The sequence below is a fragment of the Mustela nivalis genome (genome assembly GCF_964662115.1).
Source record: "Mustela nivalis genome assembly, chromosome: 2".
Lineage (NCBI taxonomy): Eukaryota > Metazoa > Chordata > Mammalia > Carnivora > Mustelidae > Mustela > Mustela nivalis.
The window spans coordinates 126,006,212-126,025,396 of NC_139021.1; the positions used below are offsets into that span (position 1 = coordinate 126,006,212).

At 37.7% G+C, this 19,185-nt stretch overlaps 1 protein-coding gene across 3 annotated transcripts in view; it reads right to left on the reverse strand.

The window, feature by feature from the left end:
- Positions 1-19,185, reverse strand: part of JMJD1C (jumonji domain containing 1C) — a gene marked incomplete at its 5' end in the record, with an annotated part of 325,008 nt that overhangs the window by 304,962 nt on the left and 861 nt on the right. The gene's annotated exons all lie outside the window — the stretch shown is intronic.

Sequence of the window (19,185 nt, forward strand, 5' to 3'; positions counted from 1 at the left end):
TGCCTGAAGATCACAGAGACAAGTGGTGAGGGTAGAATTCACACTGAGTCACTCACTTTAAAATCCTCACTCTTAATCATTAAGCATTATACTTCATCAATATTGGGATTAGAAAGCACAGGGGCACCTGGGTGGCACAGTGGGTTAAGCCTCTGCTCGGCAGGGGGTCTGCCTCCCCCGCCCCACCCCGCCCTACCCCGTCTGCCTCTCTTCCTACTTGGGATCTCTGTCAAATAAATAGATAAAGGGTGCGTGGGTGGCTCAGTGGGTTAAGCCACTGCCTTCGGCTCAGGTCATGATCTCAGGGTCCTGGGATCGAGTCCCGCATCGGGCTCTCTGCTCAGCAGGGAGCCTGCTTCCTCCTCTCTCTCTCTGCCTCTCTGCCTACTTGTGATCTCTCTCTGTCAAATAAATAAATAAATAAAATCTTAAAAAAAAATTAAATAGATAAAGTCTTTAAAATCAAAAAAAGAGAAAGAAAGCACACCGTGAGGAAAGACAGAGACACAAGAAAGAGTTAAATGGTTTCCAAGATAAAAATGCCACAAGCACACACTGAAGAAGCATCAGGGGAAATGGGCAAGGGAGAGGGAGAGAGTCATAAGCTGATTCTGCACAACTCAGGGAATGGGAGTGTGGTCGCAATCCCATAACCCTGAGATCACGATCTGAGCCAAAACCAAGAGTCACAGGCTCAAATGACCATACCACCCAGGCACCCCAGTAGACAAAAGGATTTCTAAACTTGTGTAAAATCTATAGGCAAGACTGATTGAACACTAATGTACTAATACCAATTTTGGCCTTCATGTTAATTGAAAAAGACTTGAATTTAGAATAGTCTCTAGAGCAAATATATTATGGAAAAAGAGCAATACAGCAAACACTGAAAGATATCCTTTCCAAGGTTACACATGCAAACACTAAGAAAAAAAATAGAAAAATCAAATCCATTAAAAACAAATCCGTGGGGCCTGGGTGCCTCAGTTGGCGGGGTGTCTGCCTTGAGCTTGGGCCATGATCTCAGGGTCCTGGGGTTGAGTCCCACAACGGGCTCCCTACTTAGCTGGGACCTATACTTACTCTCAAAAGGTACAAAATCTAAGATTCTTTTCGAGGTAAAAAATTATTTTATAAAGAATAGTATCACTATTTCTGCCAGGTGATTTTTTTTATGAAATCTCCAGCAAAATCACTGTAAGAACAAACTAGTGGTGGCACTGGGAGGAAAAGGAAAGAGAGAAAGAGGCAGTGAGAGGGGAAAGACTAAATTTTAGTATTTAAAATCCAAGCAAATTCAATACAATAATCTTTTTCTAAAATTAGTAAATCAAACTGAACTATAACTTCAAATGGGAAGTATTTTTCCTCCTATGTTAAAATAACATGCCAATGGGCACCAAGGAAGTATACTTTATTCATTTAGGTACAGTCATCTTCATAGTGATTTCAATTATGAAATGTGTTGCAATAAAAAGGGATACATGAAAGACACTTAAGGTCAGAAACATTTTTACAGGTTTTGCCAATTTGCAAATTTTACCCCTCTATCTTCTTACTTTGACATAAGGTGACCTCTAAAATATCACCAGCAGCTCCTTATATCTCCTCAGTAATCCACTTATTATTGAAGTTGAAGCCCGTTTCCTCTCACCCTGTGCTCAGTGAAGGAAGAACAGCTGGTTTTTTGTATAGGATGGAGTCTTTAAAAACCTGCCAGCTCCTCAATTCTCCCTCCACCCACCGATTACTGCCAATAAAATAAATTCTTTGCTCAACTCCATTCCTCTCAGAGTTAAAGGAGAGATAATCAATTCTTAGGGATAAAAAGATCAAACTTTTAATTCAAAACCTACAAATACAATTCAAGGAAATTGAGCTGCATAGCCTTAAATAGCAATAACAATTATAAAACCAGAATAAAAGCTAATAATTACAGTATGTACCATGTATCAAGCAATATGCCAGTGAAAAAAGGCATTATCTGAAGTGATTGAGCCTCAAAATAACTTCCTGAAGTAAATACTATTGTTATTCTCATTTTGTTGATGGAGAAACTAAGTCTCAGAGCAATGAAACGTATGCCAAAAAAGCACTGTTTTAAGTGACTAAGATTTGAAATCAAAAGGACCTGAGAAATAAATTAAGGATTTCAATAGCCAAGCTCCAAAGCCCTCAATATGAAGGCCACAAATCATTTTGAATATTTGAAAACTCTATATGAAACGACCATTTCGCCACAAGTTAGCTACAAATTGTAGGGAACTTTTTGCCTTTAGCTGAAATTATGTCAATTCAGTATGGGTAGCATATGCTGTTCTAATTACAATCCTTGGTTAAAAACAGGGAAGCAAATTGTTAATAAGTTTTTAAGGAAAAACATTTTTGTAATATGAGAGTCACAGCAGAAAAACAATTTTTGTGTGTGAAAATTTGGGGAGACAATGGACCAAATGACCTCAATGATCTATGATGGATCCAGCAACATCTGATTCTCTGCCAAAAAAATGCTTCTACCCCAGAAATATGTCTGCTCCACCCTCACTCTGATCCCTCCCTCCCTCCAAATCTCACACTCATCATCTACCAGCTGCTTTCTATTATCACCAGCAGGCCTAGGAAACTCTGAGATTAGCTCTCAGTAGGATGAGCTGACTAAAGGCAGCTGACACTGACTCAACATTTATTCTTTACTGTGAATCCTGGGCAGTTCTTTCATTTACCTGGTTTCTTCCTTTTTTGTTCTTTTATTCCCCCCTCTGATTCTCTCCTGGCTACTTGCTAACTGACTTACCTTCTGTTTGACTGCCTAGTTCAGCTTCTTTAACTACTGAACTTCCTGGTGGTTGCTCAAAGTGTATGCAGATCCCTGAGTCTCCATCCTAGCCACCCCGCCCTCTGGCATCTAGATCATTCTGACAGTTTAAGAAGTATCTAATTCCACAAGTGTGCACATGTTTGTGTCTCATAGCGCTCTGTTTTCATTATTCTGCTTCCTTGTTAGTTCCACTTGAGCTGTTACAAGCCACACTCTACCATGACACTATAAAATAATTGTTATATTATGGCTGATTTTGGGTTGGGGTGTGCTCCATAAAATGCTGGGCAGCCCAAGGACAAGAAGTATAATTATCACACCCAATGTATAAAATCATTATTTCTGTGCTTTTTTGGCTAGTTACCCACTCAAAATCCTGAAGGATATTACACAGCTAACGACACAACCTCCCCAAACCCAACTCCCTGAATAAAGTAATTTATGACTCATTTTCTTGGAATCTTTAGGAGTTATTTTTATTTGCTATATGATGACATCATCAAATCATCAATAACTCTTAACTCTTTCTTACTCCCCATCTTACTTGCTTTGGGCAATTTCTCTCCTTCTTCAAAATGTCCCTAGCTTTCTGAGTTTTGAAATCTTGACCAGTTTGAATAGTTTCATAGCACTTAATGAATGAATATTGGGACTACACAAAGACTTGATGTAGTCCAAAATTTTTCAGTAAATATTTATTGTAGCTACTAGGAATAAAATAGTAAAAACAACAGACATGTTTCTGCTTTAACAGACTTATTGGGGAGATAAATGAAGAAGCCACCCGGGAACCTAAAGACTATTAAGAAACCAATCTAGGGGAAAGAGTCACTCATTCTGGAGCAGGGAACAGCAGATGAAAAGGGCCAAAGACAAAGATAGAATGTTTACAGGACAGAAAAAGAAAGGCCTGCATGGCTGAAGCTTAGTAGGCCAGTAGGAGAGTGTCATGAGATGAAACTGGAAGAAGAGCAGGGGGCCAGCTCACAAAGGTATTTCAATCCATGTGCAAGGAAAGCTGCTGGAGGGGGTTCTAGGCAGTTAACAAATTCCTATTGTCTGTGGACTAAAAAGACCACTCTGGTTGCTATGCAGACAACAGACTGTTACAGGTCAAGAATAGAAATAGGGAGCTCCATTATAAGTCTTGCAGTCATGCAGCAGAGAGAGGTGGTAGAGATAGAATGGTACAAAATTTTGAAAGTTAGGAAGTATAACTCACAAGACTTGACGATATATTGGGTATAATAGGTGAGAAAAAAGAAAGGATAACTTCTGTGTTTTTAACCTGAGTGATGTCTTTTAGTGAGATGGAGAAAACAAAGCTAGAGAAAATGTTGGATTTGATGAAGGGAAAAGCCAACTGTATAATTTAGTGAGCTGGGGAAGGCTATGGAAGATGTTGGCTTGAAGGAAGAAATTAAAAGTAGAATTTTGGAGTTGGAAGAGGTATCATGGATCATTTACTTGACCACTTTATTTTAGAAAAGAAAACAGTGACTTAAACTTGCCAAAATGACAAAGTACCAGTACCTTCTGGAAGAGATACCACCTCAGTTTACTAAGTGTTCTTAATCTTTTTGTGCCATAGAACCCTCTTGTAGTCTGATGAAGCTTGGACTCAAAATAATGTTTTAGTTTAAAAATAAGTTGCAAAGGATAGAACTATAAAATAAACCAATTGTATTGAAATGCTTATCAAAATAGGGAAAATGTGATTAACACTCTATATGCTTCTTTGGTAATTCATTAATTAATGAAGACCTCATAGCAGAGCTCATAACTATTATAATTTCAGAGTAATGATAGATGGTATAAGCAATAACACAAGATGTTTGCAACAACTTTAATGTGATAGAAAAAGGTGAGATTTCTACTGGCAAAAATTAAAAATACTTCTAACATTACTGTGATTTGTTTCCTATACTCGTAACTGAAAGATAAGCTAAATTTCAGAAAAAGGTTAGTTGGGGAAAAAATGTAATTTTTCTCCAAGTTCATGGCTCTTGGATTCTATCCAAGATCACCTAATTTGCAAACTCCAGGTTAAGAGACCTTGGTTAAACCCCTGATCATTTTCTCCTCAGATTAATAGAATATCCATGGGATTGATCACCCTGCCTTCAGTATTTCCTCAAATATATCCTCAACCAGCTTAACGTCCTTGTAAGTGTTTTTCATAGCTTACGGGACAGCTTGGCTGTGATGGGTAAACTCTCCAGGATCTGCTTCACTAATACAGTACTTCAACTTGATGTCAGCCTTGCACTGCACTTCCAAGACTTCTCTCCCTTCTAGCAGTACAAGACTATGAAAGTAACATCCTCGAAAAGTATCTGACTCCTTCCCCCCAAAGAGAGCAATCTCTCTCTTTCCTATGAATTTCTTCAAAATCAGTACAAGTTTTTTGCCTAGCACATTACCCTGGGCTATAGTCATTATCTATACATACATTCTTTCTCTTATACATGACATGCTTCTTCCAAATTCAGTGTTATCCCACTGCAAAAGGCCATCTTGACTATTTGTGCTGACTTTCACTAATCAGAAGATAGTACCTACTATCCCGATTTCAGCATTCACTTTATAAAGGGATTTTCTGCATTTCCTTATCCAATTCTCTTAAGAACCTTGTGAAGATAAGCAACCTAAAGTATTATCCTAGAACCCTACAAAGACAAGCAATCTAAGGTATTACCTTTATTTTGCAGATGAACTGACTTGTCCGCGTCTAATTATTTAACAAGACAGAGCTTGGTCCATAAACCCCAGGTTCCTTGGCAGAGTACTTGGTGTGGACTAGACTAAAGCCACTGTGCCAGGCCTAGGACAGGTAAATAAAAAGCATGAAAGAACTTCCCTCAAGAATCTTTTCGGGGGACGCCTGGGTGGCTCAGTTGGTTAAGCAGCTGCCTTCAGCTCAGGTCATGATCCCAGCGTCCTGGGATCGTGTCCCACATCGGGCTCCTTGCTCAGCAGGGAGCCTGCTTCTCCCTCTGCCTCTGCCTGCCATTCTGTCTGCCTGTGCTCGCTCTCTCCCCCCCTCTCTCTCTGATAAATAAATAAAATCTTTAAAAAAAAAAAAAAAAGAATCTTTTCGGCATAGTACAGTAGCACCAATATGACTGCATTAACAATAGGGGTTTTTTTATTATTATAATAGCATAAGTCCTATAAGAAAAACATATCATAAAGCCAAACACTCCTTAATGTTTAAAAATACAGCTGTTTTCTTTCTATGCTAAAATTTTTATTACATTATTCATACTACTCTAGATCTTTAAAATGAAAGCTTCTTGTAAACACTAAATATTACATAACTTACTAGAGGTTATTTCCATCTGCAGAAAAAGAAACTAAGTAATAATATTTTAAAAGACTTCTCAAGGATATACCAATTTAACACTGACACTGTCAAACAAGAGCTAAGAATTCTCCATATTTATCCTGCTAATGCAAATTTATTTTGATCAAGTTACTGGGATATTTTTATGCAATTTTCATGTATCATAACATGCCTAAGTAGCTTATCAACAGTTCTTTTGAGAGATTCGAAGCTTGCAGAAAGCTAAGTTTTCAAGAGGGTGTTGTTACATGAACAGTAAAAAACAAAATTTAGCTCAATGAAACAAATATTTATTATCTATTTTATGTAAGGTTGGCAATGCTGGATGGGATGGTAAGACCCAATTCCTGCTTTCAAGAAGCTAAAAACCTGGTAAAAAGGATGATAATCATAAAAATGTCTAGAATTTTTTAAGTATGATGCTTTCTATATCACATACCTTAGATAAACCTTCACATAAGCAGGTGCAGCAAAAAAAAAAAAAAAAAAAAATTCAAACATTCAAAATATCCTAATAACAACAGGATAATCTCAAAAACAGAGTATGAAATAAAGGAGGGAAAGTGGTAGAGACAGAGAGAAGGAAGGTGAGCACGGAGTGTCTGGAAAGAGATGTAAAAAGGGATCAAGGGCTCCTTGCACTCAAGGGGTAACATGTTTTCTTACTACCAAAAGGAGGATGGTAAATGATATAAAGGAATTTCAAGGTAAGGAGAATAGAAACTCAAAGAATTAGGGATGGACAAGCATTCTAGTCAAGTCCTTCAGGATTAGAATTAGATGGGACTGGAGCTTGATCAGAGCAGCAGTTTACAAACTTTAGAGTCTGAGAGAACTCTAAAATTCTTCAGAATTTTATAGCCACTTAGCTATGAAATTATAACCATTTAGTTAATTTTATATCTAATTATGGTGAGATTGCTTAAAAAGACTCCTGGGCCCTACCCACACATTCCAATTTAGTTGGTCTGGGATAAGAACCGAAAATCTATTATTTTTAGAAGCATCACAAATGATTTGAATATAGGTTGTAAAAACAGTTTTGAGATACATGATATGAAAATCACTTTTGAGAATCTAACAAAGAAGATGAAAATAGCTTGTAAACACATACTTGATGGGTCACCTCATACACAGGTGGTACCAAAAGGCCTAGGATGAGTTCTTAGAAGTGGACCCCAATATTAAAGATCTGGCATCTTTAAAAAAGTAAAGATGTGTGCAATTTCTCCCTCAAAAATTTCAACAGAGAATTGGAAGTACCATACACCCTCACCAACACTAAGCAACAACACTCTAATACTTGCTAATTTGGCAATAAGAAAGAAAATTTTTATCTGGATTTCCTTAATCAGTGAAACAAAAAATACTCCCTTAGTGTGACATGGAAAAATGTATTAACATATGAATGCCAACAGCCCTCCTCCCTCCACTTATTTTGTCCCTTCCTAAAAAGGAATGACTTGTGGATACTAAATTGATCAACATTATTAAGGAAACAAGAAATGTTAGGGGGAAGTGGCCTTGTTACCTGGGATTTGAGAAAAAAACTTTAGAGCCAGAACTGTGAAAAGCAGATCCTGGGCAGTAAAGAAATGGGAAGGAGAAAAAATCCTGTAAGAATTATTAATCTGGTTTTGAATTAAATTCCCAATAATGCACTTTGAAAACAAATGGAATTCCTTTTTAATAACTTTTGGTGTTGAACTATGCACCTTGAACAGGACCCAGTCTTTAGTCTTGGACCACGTCTCTCTCTAGAATAATTAGGGTTACAGTATGTCCTGGCCATTTGTACTGCTTTTATAAATTGCCTGTTGATAAACTTTATACATTTTTTCTACCCAAGATTTATTTTTTCATTAATAAACTTCATTTTTTTCAGAGCAGTTTTAGGTTCACATAAAATGAGGGGAAAAGGTCAGGGAGTTCCATTATACCTTCTTTCCTCACAAACATCCAACTTTTCCTACTATTAACATCCCCCTCCAGAGTGGTATATTTGTTACAACTGATGAATCCTATATTGAAATATCATTATCACCCAAAATCTAGATTACCTACAGGTTTAGATAAATGTTTAATGACATGTTTATACTAGTGTATTAACTTACAGAATAGTTTCACTGTCCTAAAATTCCTCTGTGCTCTACCTAACCATCTCCTCCTTTGCCCCTAATCCCTGGCAATGATCAATCTTTCTGTCTACATTGTCTTGGCTTTTCCAGGATATCATGTAGTCGGACTCATATAGTATATAGCCTTTGGTTTTTTCCACTTAGTAATAGGCATTCAAGCTTCCTCCATGTATTCTCAAGGCTTGATGCTCATTTCTTTCTGACCATGAATAATCCAATGTCTGGGTGTACCAAACTTTATTTACCCATTCACCTACTGAAGAACATGTTGGTTGTTTCCAAGTTTATGCAACTACAAATAAAGCTGATCTAAACATCCATGTGCAGGGTTTTGTGTGGATGTAAGTTTTCAACTCCTTTGGGTAAATAACAAGGAGAGTGATTGCTGTATCTGCTGGATCGGATGGTAAGAGTATGTTTAGTTTTGCAGGAAACTGCTAAACTTTCTTCCAAAGTGCTGTACCATTCTGCATTCCCACCAGCATGAATGAAAGCTCCTGTTGTTCCACATCTTTGCCAGCATTTCTTATTAATGTTTTGGATTTTGGCCATTCTAATAAGTGTGTAGTAACATCTTGTTTTAATTTAGAATTCCCTTAATGACTTGACATGTGATGCTGAACATCCTTTCATACGCTTACTTACCATCTGTTTATCTTATTTGGTTCTTTGTCTGTTCACTAATCTTGCCCATTTTTCAATCAGGTTTTGTTTTACTTTTGAGTTTTAAGGGTTCTTTGTATACTTTGAAGAACGCTCCTTTATCAAATGTGTCTTTTGCAAATATTTTCTCCCAGTCTGTGACGTATCTCCTAATTCCCTTGACAATGTCTTTCACAGAGAAGTTTTATTTTTTATTATTTTAATGAATTCCCACTTATTATTTCTTTCACGGATAACGCCTTTGGTTTTGTATATAAGAAAACCATCGCCATACACAAGGTCACCTAAGTTGTCTCCTATGTTATCTTCTACAAGTTTCTGAGGTTTGCAATTTACAGTTAGGCCTATAATACATTTTTACTTAATTTTTGTAAAGGGCATAAGGTCTATGTCTAGATTCATTTCTTTGCATGTGAATGTGAAGTTGTACCACCACTATTTGTTGACAAGACTATCTGCTTGAATCCACTGCCTTTGTTCCTTTGTGTTAAAGATCAGTTGACTATAATTACATGGATCTATATCTGGGCTCTCCCTTCTATTCCACTGATCTACTCTTGTATGCTTTTGCCAAGACTACAGTGCGTTGATTTAATGTGTTTATAATAAATCTTGAAGTCAAGTAGTGTCAGTTCTCTGAAGGTCCTTCTCCTTTAAAAATTAGTTGCCTATTTGTGGGTCTTGACATATAAACTTTAGAATCAGTTTGTCAATATCCACAAAATTCCCTGCTGGGATTTTGATTGGGGCTGTATTAAATCTATAGATCAAGCTGGGAAGAACTAACAGCTTGACAATATTGAGTCTTCCTAACCATGAATATCCCTTATTTAGTTCTTTAAGTTCATTCGGAATTTAGTTTTCCTCTTACAGATCTCATAAGTAATTTGTTAGATTTATACCTCAGTAGTTCATGGGGAGGAGGGGGCATTAAAGTAAACGGCACTGAGCTTTCAATTTCAAATTCTAATAAGTGTGTAGTAACATCTTGTTTTAATTTGACAGTATATATCTATACCTATTTACCCACTGACAGTATATATCTATACCTATATCTATATATGCTATATATATGCTACATATGCTATATATATATGCACTATATATGCTATATGTATAGCATATATAGCAATGACTTTTGTATCCTACAACCTTACTATAATCATTTCTAATCTAGGAATTTTTTGGCAGTTCTTTCAGATATTCTACATAGATAACCATGTAGAAATAAAACCACTAAAAAAAAGTTTCATTTCCCCCCCCTCCCTTCCTCCCAATCAGTCTCATTTTTCCCCCTTTGCTTGCCTTAAGTGCATTAGCTCTGACTTCCAATATGAGGTTGAAAAGCAATGGTGGAAGGGACATCCTTGCCTCATTCCTGACCTTATTAAAGAGCTTCTAATTTATTTCCATTAACTAATATTAGCTGTAGGGGTTTTTTTTAAGATTTTATTTATTTATTTGACAGAGATCACACATAGGCAGAGAGGCAGTCAGAGAGGGGGGAAGCAGGCTCCCCGCCGAGCAGAGAGCCCAGGACCCTGGGATCATGACCTGAGCCAAAGGCAGAGGTTTTAACCCACTGAGCCACATAGCTGTAGGTTTTTTAATAAATGTTCTTTATCAAGTTGAGGAAGTTCCCCCTCCAAACCTACCTTATGGAGTTTTTTTTAATCACAAATGGGTTCTAGATTTTGTTATAATCATCTGATTTCTTTTTCTTTAGCCTGTTGATATAATGAATTATATTAAGTAATTTTCAATTGCTGAACCAGCCTTGCATACCTGGCATAAATTCCACTTAGCTGTACATGTATAATTCTTTCCACACATTGTTGGATTCAATTGGCTAATATTTTTTTTTACATTTTTTTAAATTTATTTGACAGAGAGAGAGAGAGAGGTCACAAGTAGGCAGAGAAGCAGGCAGAGAGAGAGGAGGAAGCCGGCTCCCTGCCAAGCAAAGAGCCCAACTCGGGGCTTGATCCCAGGACCCTGGGATCATGACCCGAGCCGAAGGCGAAGGCTTTAACCTTCGCTACCAGGCTTTACCTGAGCTACCCAGGTGCCCCTCAATTGGCTAATATTTTGAGGGTTGTTTTCATCTATGTTCATGAGAGATAATTGATCTGTAGTTTTCTTGTAATGTCTTTGGTTTTGATATTAGGGTAAATGCTGACTTCACAGAACATTAATTATTCTCTCTCCTTCCATCTTTTGGGAGAGACTATAAAGATGTGGTATAATCTCTTCCTTAAATGCTTGGTAAAATTCAACAATGAACCCATCTGGGCCTGGTGCTTTGTTTTGAAGGTTACTAATGGATTCAAATTTTTAAAATAGATACAGAGGGGTGCCTAGGTGGCTCAGTGGGTTAAAGCCTCTGCCTTTGGCTCAGGTCATGATCCCCAGGTCCTGGATGGAGCCCTGCATAGGGCTCTCTGCTCATCAGAGAGCCTGCTCTTCCCCCGACTTGTGATCTCTGTCTGCCAAATAAATAAATAAAATCTTTTTTAAAAAATAGATACAGAGCTATTCAGACTATCTATTTCTTCTTGTGTGAAATTTGGCAGAGTATCTCAACTCTCAAGGAATGGATCTACTTCATCTAGGTTATCAAATTTGTGGGCATGAATTTGTCCACAGAATTTCTTGATTATCCTTTTAAAGTCCACAGGATCTGTAGTGATGTCCTCTCTCTCACAATTGATCAATAATTTGTATCCTCTTTTTTCATTAAGTTAGCCTGGCTAAATACTTACTGATTTTATTGATCTTTTCAAAGAACCAGCTTTTGGGCTTATTGATTTTCTCTAATTTCATACTTTCAATTTAACTGATTTCTGCTCTAATTCTTAGGGTTTTTTTTTTTTCCTTCTGCTTACTTCAAATTTAATTTGTCCTTTTCTAGTTCCCCAGATGAAAGCTTAAATGGTAGACTTTAGAACATTCTTCTATTCTAATATATGTATTCAATGCTATAAATTTCCTCCTTAAGCACTACTTTTTTGATGTTATATTTTCATTCTCATTTAATTCAAAACACTTTTCAGTATCTCCTGAGATTGCTTTCCTGACCCATGTATTTTATAGGAAAAAGCCCTTACCTTATTAGTCATCTTTAAAAAAAAAAAAAAAAAAAAGAAAAATCCTGGTCTGGTAACTCCAATATTCCTTCTATATCTGACTCTAGTTCTAATAATCGCTCAGTCTCTGTATTTTTTGTCTTTGAGGGACTCTAGTTCTAATAATCGCTCAGTCTCTGTATTTTATGTCTTTGAGTACACCTTGTAATTTTTTGTTGAAAGACATGATACACTAGGTTATAGAGCTGTGGTAAGTAGGTCTTTAGTAATGTAGTGGTATGGTGGTGTTTAGAGGAAGCATTTTCCAGTCCTATGATCAGGTGTCAGTTTCTCAGTGAGCTGGTACCACTGGACTATGAACTTCATCAATGCTTCTCAGTCCCTACCTTTCCATTCCCCAGAGATGGGACAGGATAGCTGAAGTTACATATTTCCCTTTCCCTACATGTATGGCTAGATGGGCTCAAATGGATTTTTCCCCTACCCCAGGTGGGAGACTAGAGCTGGCTGATGTTGGGTATTTGCCTTCCCCTACTTCGGTTAGGCTCTATTAAAATAGTTTCTCCTGAGAGCCTGTCTTGTTAAGAAAAGTAGAATACTCTGGGTTTTTTTGTTTTTTGTTTTTTTTTTTATTCATTTGACAGAGAGAGATCACAGCAGACAGAGAGAGAGAGAGAGGGAAGCAGGCTCCCCGCCAAGCAGAGAGCCCGATGCGGGACTCGATCCCAGGACCCTGAGATCATGACCTGAGCCACCCAGGTGCCCCCCTCTGGTTTGTTTTGAAATAGTTCCTTCCCCCTGCCTTCTGCTTGAGACACAGGATATTTTTCTCCAATACTAATTGTGAGGACCTGGTAGAGCTCCTGAAGGTAAAACTCACCAGAGTGTGGGTGTCCCCCCCATGACTAGGTTCTCTTACAGTTTCTAAATCTCAAAGAGTTGTTCACACTAGCATCAGATTCATCATTATAGTTTAGGTTTTCCTACCCTGGCACTGGTTGCTGCAGAGGTTTCTGCTTTAGTAAGCTGTGATTCCCTGTATCTTCCTTTCACTCCAATTTTCAGGGCAGCAGTTTACCCTGTGACTTCAATTCCCTGAAGAATCTAAAAAGAGTTGATTTTTTTTAGTTCAGCTTTTTACTTGTTAGGATAGAATGGCAACTCCTAAGCTCCTTCTTTACATACTAGACTGGAAACCAGAGATTCCAAGTTTTGAGATTATATTTTCTTTCTTTTTTTTTTTTTAAAGATATTATTAATTTATTTGCAAGAGAGAGACAGTGAGAGAGAGCATGAGCAAGGAGAAGGTCAGAGGGAGAAGCAGACTCCCCATGGAGCTGGGAGCCCGATGTGGGATTCGATCCTGAGACTCCGGGATCATGACCTGAGCCGAAGGCAGTCGTCCAATCAACTGAGCCACCCAGGCATCCCTGAGATTATATTTTCAATTAATGTATTTTTATTTGTTGTGTTGTACTATATAGTAAGATTATTAACCCTTTGTCTCATTTTACAAATATTTTTTCCCAGTTTATAATTTATCCTGAAATCCCATTTTTATCATTTTTGGAAGCACAAAAGTTTTAAAACCTTATGTTATTAAGTCTATGAGATTTGCCTTTTTGGTTTCTGACTTTATGACATGCTTTGAGAGTCCTTTCCACTATCAAGATCACATTACCTTCACATATATATTCTTTTTGCATTTTTATGGAACTTTCAGTTTTTACGTTTACTTTCTTATCCATCAGGAATTATTTTCTCTTCAGGTTTTATTAAATGACTGGCTGTCACAAAATCACTTACTAATTAAATCCATCATGTTTCAACTGATGTAAAACTCCACCTTTATCTTAGACTAAATGCCTATATACAATAACTGTGTGTTTCTAGACTTTGCTCTGGCAGAAAACAAAAACAAAAACAAAACACTGGCAATACAGACAACCTGTAAAGGGAACTGGATAGCTGGAGACAGGCTGTAAAAGACTAACTTCATTGCTTACCCTTGTGAATTTTATTCCATGTGCCTTGAATTACCACCCAAAAACATCAATTAAAAAAATTTTAAGGTCTGGTTAATATACATGGTGGGGGCACCTGGGTGGCTCAGTGGGTTAAAGCCTCTGCCTTCAGCTCAGGTCATGATCCCAGGGTCCTGGGATGGAGCCCCCGCACCGGGCTCTCTGCTCAGCAGGGAGCCTGCTTCCTCCTCTCTCTCTGCCTGCCTCTCTACCTGCTTGTGATCTCTGTCAAATAAATAAATAAAATCTAAAAAAAAAAATACATGGTGGAATTATCCAATATTTCAGCTTTCTGCAAATTATACCATAACCTGAACAATACTTAAAACCATGGATCTACCCTGATTTTTAAATTGGGAACTATGAGGGGTGCCTGAGTGGCTCAGTCATTATCAGGTCATGATCCCGGGGTCCTGGGATAGAGCCCCGCCTTCGACTCCCTGCTTGGTGGGAAGTCTGCTTCTCCCTCTCCCACTCCCCCTGCTTGTGTTCCCTGTCTCACTGTATCTCTCATAGTCAAATAAATAAATAAATAAAAACTTAAAAAAAAAATAAACTAGGAACTATGATTTAATCCATTCTATTTTAAATGAATAGCGAAAGTGCCCCAAATTCGGCTTGCATTACGTGTTTTTCTGCCATTTAACAGAATAAAACACACAACTTGAAGGGGGAAAAAAGTTCTGTTTAAATCCTTAATTATGGTAAGTAAAGCTACTACTTCAAATGCATAAGAACTTCAGATACTGTCAATTCCTTACAATGTGTGTTCCTAGATCCAGGCATCACAGACATATTTTGCTTTCATCTTCTTCAGAATCTAATCTTTCCATTCTCCTACAATCTGATTATTGTATTTTGAATATTACTTTTCTTCATAATTTCATTTCAATGTCGGATGGCAAATTTGACCTCTGTTGTCACCATAATACTGTAAAGCAAATAGGCTAAAATACAAGAAATATTCATCTGGCAGGAGATGGAAAAAGTTCACCTTTAAGTCATTCTCTTTAGAATCCTCTCCCTCAAACTATTTTCTAAGCAACTGTTAAGGCAAACCCATTTAGTAATTTTAGCCTTCCTCCAAATAAAAAATATTTTCAAGCACTTGAAAATATTCCTCCAGTAGGAAGGGAAAGATGACCTAGTATTTAGTACCATTGGCATACTCATTAATAATTATACAAATTAGATACTATCGCTACACCATGTAATTCTGCTCTCACTACCAGCTCTCCTAGGTACTTTCCTACTCTTTTTTTTTGTTCCTAATGAACTCCTTTAACACGTAGAAGATGCACATTCTACATATCTCCTAGGAACACTAAGTGAAGACTCAGGAGAAAAAGCAATTCTTCTAACAGAGTCTAATTAATTAGCCTTAAGTTTTAAAACCCCTTGCATTTCATAACATTATCAACCTCATTTAAAAGGACTTGCCAAACATCACATTATTGAGGGCAGAAATAGGTCTACAGATAAAAGGTCCTTTGCCCTAAATATGCTACTTCCCTCCATGTTAAATTCAATACCCACAGAAAAGTGTCTTTGCATAATATAGTGAAGGAAACACTCCACAGTACAACAAATGAATACTAATAATATATGTTAAAAAGAAGAAGAAAAAAACATTAAGTATTTATTTATTTGACAGAGAGAAACAGAGAGCGCACAAGTAGGCAGAGAGGCAGGCAAAGAGAGAAGAAGGAGGGAAGCAGGCTTCCTGCTGAGCAGAGAGCCTGATCCCAGGACCCTGAGATCATGACCTGAGCCCAAGGCAGCGGCTTAACCCACTGAGCCACCCAGGCGCCCCATTTAGTATTTAAAGAAATAATTTTCTATTTTCTATACAAGAAATGATCTCAAATGTGTCAAATGAGACAAAACTTTAAAAGGGTCCCTGGGTGGCTCAGTCGTAAAGCATCTGTCTTCGACTCAGATCATGATCCCAGCCAGGGTCCTGGGATTGAGCCCCGCATCAGGCTCTCTACTCAATGGGGAGCCTCCTTCTCCCTCTCCCATTCTCCCTGCTTATGTGCCCTCTCTCTCCCTGTCAAATAAATAAAACCTTAAAAAAAAAAAAAAAAAAAAAAAAAGCTTCTAGACTAGAGGTAATATATTTCTTTTTCTTCCAAGTCTCTAGAGCCTTGCCTCACACCACAAAGCACTTTTTGATGGCCACCTACTAAAGGATCTCTAGAGGATCTCTACCATCCAAGATTCAGCCCAATACATAGAGATCAGAAACACATACTACTGAAATCTGGGCACTTTCCATAAGAGAGCCCTTATCAGATGAATTTACTCTTATTAGCCCAAGAATTCTGAACACCTTATCAGTGTTTCCCCTCCATAAAATATTTTCCAACTTCTGCATTATCACCCTGAAATGAAATTAGTAACAATCTTCCTTACAAACAATTTCAAACAAAACCATATACCCTAAATATAAATATAAAAGGAAAATGAAAATAACTTATAAGATAAGTATTTCAATGTTAATCCTGAAACAAAAGTGAACTAGAAGACATATAAAAGTAATTAGTACATGAAAATGACAGCAAAGTGGTCTGTGATGCAATTTTCCAAAACTGTAAATAACTCTTGTTCAAGTTGTGAACAAAACAAATCTTCTTTCACACAACATTTGCATGTGGAAACAGAGACTGGAAAGTTCAGTCTCAGTTAAAACCATTAGTTTATATGTAAAATGGAGTTTCTAGAGTCCAATAATTATGAATACACAAATGTCAGGCAGGATATTCCTAATCATATATGACCTGGGAACAATCTTTGCTCACAGTATCCCAAGCACTGCAAAAAGTATAACATCCCTAGTCCCCACCCATTAAATGCTAATGGTTAGCCCCAACCACCAAACAAAAAACTTGCCTCCCAACTTCCTCCAAGAGGGCACTCCCCATCTGGACCTACTTCCTTAGTCACAATTTGACTATCACAGTATAATGTCAAGAAAACGCAGGAAGCATGGACTAGTTTGTTATTTCACCTATGAACTATATGGTCCTTGGCCGTGAGCCCCCTAAACCTTAGTTTCTAGTATATCAAATGGGGATAAACACTACCTACACCTTTTGGGTTGTAAAGGTTGATTCCACAACATGTGCTTAGCACAGGGCAGGTGGTTTCCAGCACACGGCATATTGAGATGTATAAAGGAGGCGGCTGTTCCAGATTGAGAACAGCAAAAAGTGATATGAATATGGAAGAGTCTGAAGATAAAATAAGCGTACAAAATGAAATTTAACACAGAGCAGCCTAGGGACATTTGAGAGCAGCCAACAGTCCTACATATCTCAGCAACCCCTGAAGGCATATATTACAGTGAAGGCAGTGAAATAATATTCAGAATGAATGACCCCCAAATTAAGAACACAAGAAAGATATCTTTAAGATACTTCCACAGTACATGGCTGAAATTCCATAAAGCTCCAATACAAACAAACTTAACAAACAAAGCTCCAATACTAACAAACTTTTCAAACTTCCCTTGGGCAATTATCCTATGCTACAGCCTTGGAAAACACAAAAGATATCGAACATACCATGTCTGTCCTCAAACATTTTACCATCCAGTAGATTAGACACCAGTAAAACATAGCCATAATATAAAGCGGAATGAAATAGGCATTAAATAGAAATTCAACTAATAAATTACGGGGGCCAAGGAAAAATTATGAATAATTTTCACTGGAGAAAATCAAGGATATCCCATGGCATAGCACTCTGAAAAACAAAGATTGTGATAGGTAGAGAATGGAGAGTAAATCATTAAAGAAAAAAAATAAGTCTGGGGAAAAGTGCTGGGCATATAAATACAACTTGGTTCAAAGAGAGCTAGGGGTCCAACAGCGTTGGGAAAGCAGTAAAAACTCAGGTTGTAAAAACATTTCAGGACCTGTTCATGGATGGATTTAAGTGCTATTCAGATGAGTCTGAGTTTTATTGGGCAAGAGTACTAATGGTACTAATGTGACACACCTGATCCCCAAACAATGCTGAATAACAGCCAAAATAAGATTCCAAATACAAATATTCATTAACGAGATTCCTGAAACTAAAAAAGACATATTCTTAATATGTGTAAATAACAAAAAGAACCCAACCCTAAAGTAGAAACCAACTTCTGGGCTCAATTCTTAAGTAAAAATAGTATTACTAAATTTATTGAACCTGGGAACTTAAAAGAACTCAGAATAATCTTATACATGCCATCCATCTTCTTCCAAGCAAGTTGGTGAACTTCCTAAATATGTTATTAGCAGTGCCTCATGTCACTCTGGAAGGCAAGAGGTAAGCTACAGTATTATTAGTCCCTTTTTACTATGAAGAAACTGAGGAACAAAAAGAATAAATTACATGTTCACAAAATAAGCTGATTTCTAGGACTTTAATTAAAGGCTTGAAGCCGACATTTCATCCTCTATTCTTTGTACCACCTGAGTATTAGAATTACCTTTTACTGTCCTGTGAACTGGGAAGAAGGAGGGGAAAAAAAAAGACAAGACTAAACTTGAAAATCAGTTTCTCAATTTGGTACTGCCACCAAAAAAACTGTTTTTAAACCCTATCTCCTGAAATCACGCTATCTGCAAGAACTGCAAGGAGCAGGCAGTAACCCAACCTCCCCCCATAAAGACAAATGTATAGCAGAGCAGGTGAGGAATTCTAGGCCCAGTTTTGACTTTGAATATCTGGCAGTCTCAGATGTGTGTCTGTAAAACAGGCTTTTGCAGATGTTGCTCTGAGAGGCCCAAAGCAGTGATACCGATACACCCACTGCTGCAAACAAGAAATCCAATGCCATCCTGCTCTGCCCCTCCCTGCACTGCACCACGCACCACGAGACTCCTGGTATACACCGAGGCCTGTGCAAGGATCCTCCCGACGTTTCCCTTAAAATGCCCTACTTTGATGATGCCCAGGATGCTGGGCCTCAGTGAACGGAGGCGACACGGGATATGGCTACACGCATCTCAAAGTCCTGCCTCCCCGGATTCTAGAGCCCGATTCAGGAGTCAATCGGACACAGAGTTCCTGCTATTTTTTCACACACCTCATCACAGTCCCTACCCGCAAGTTCCCGGTC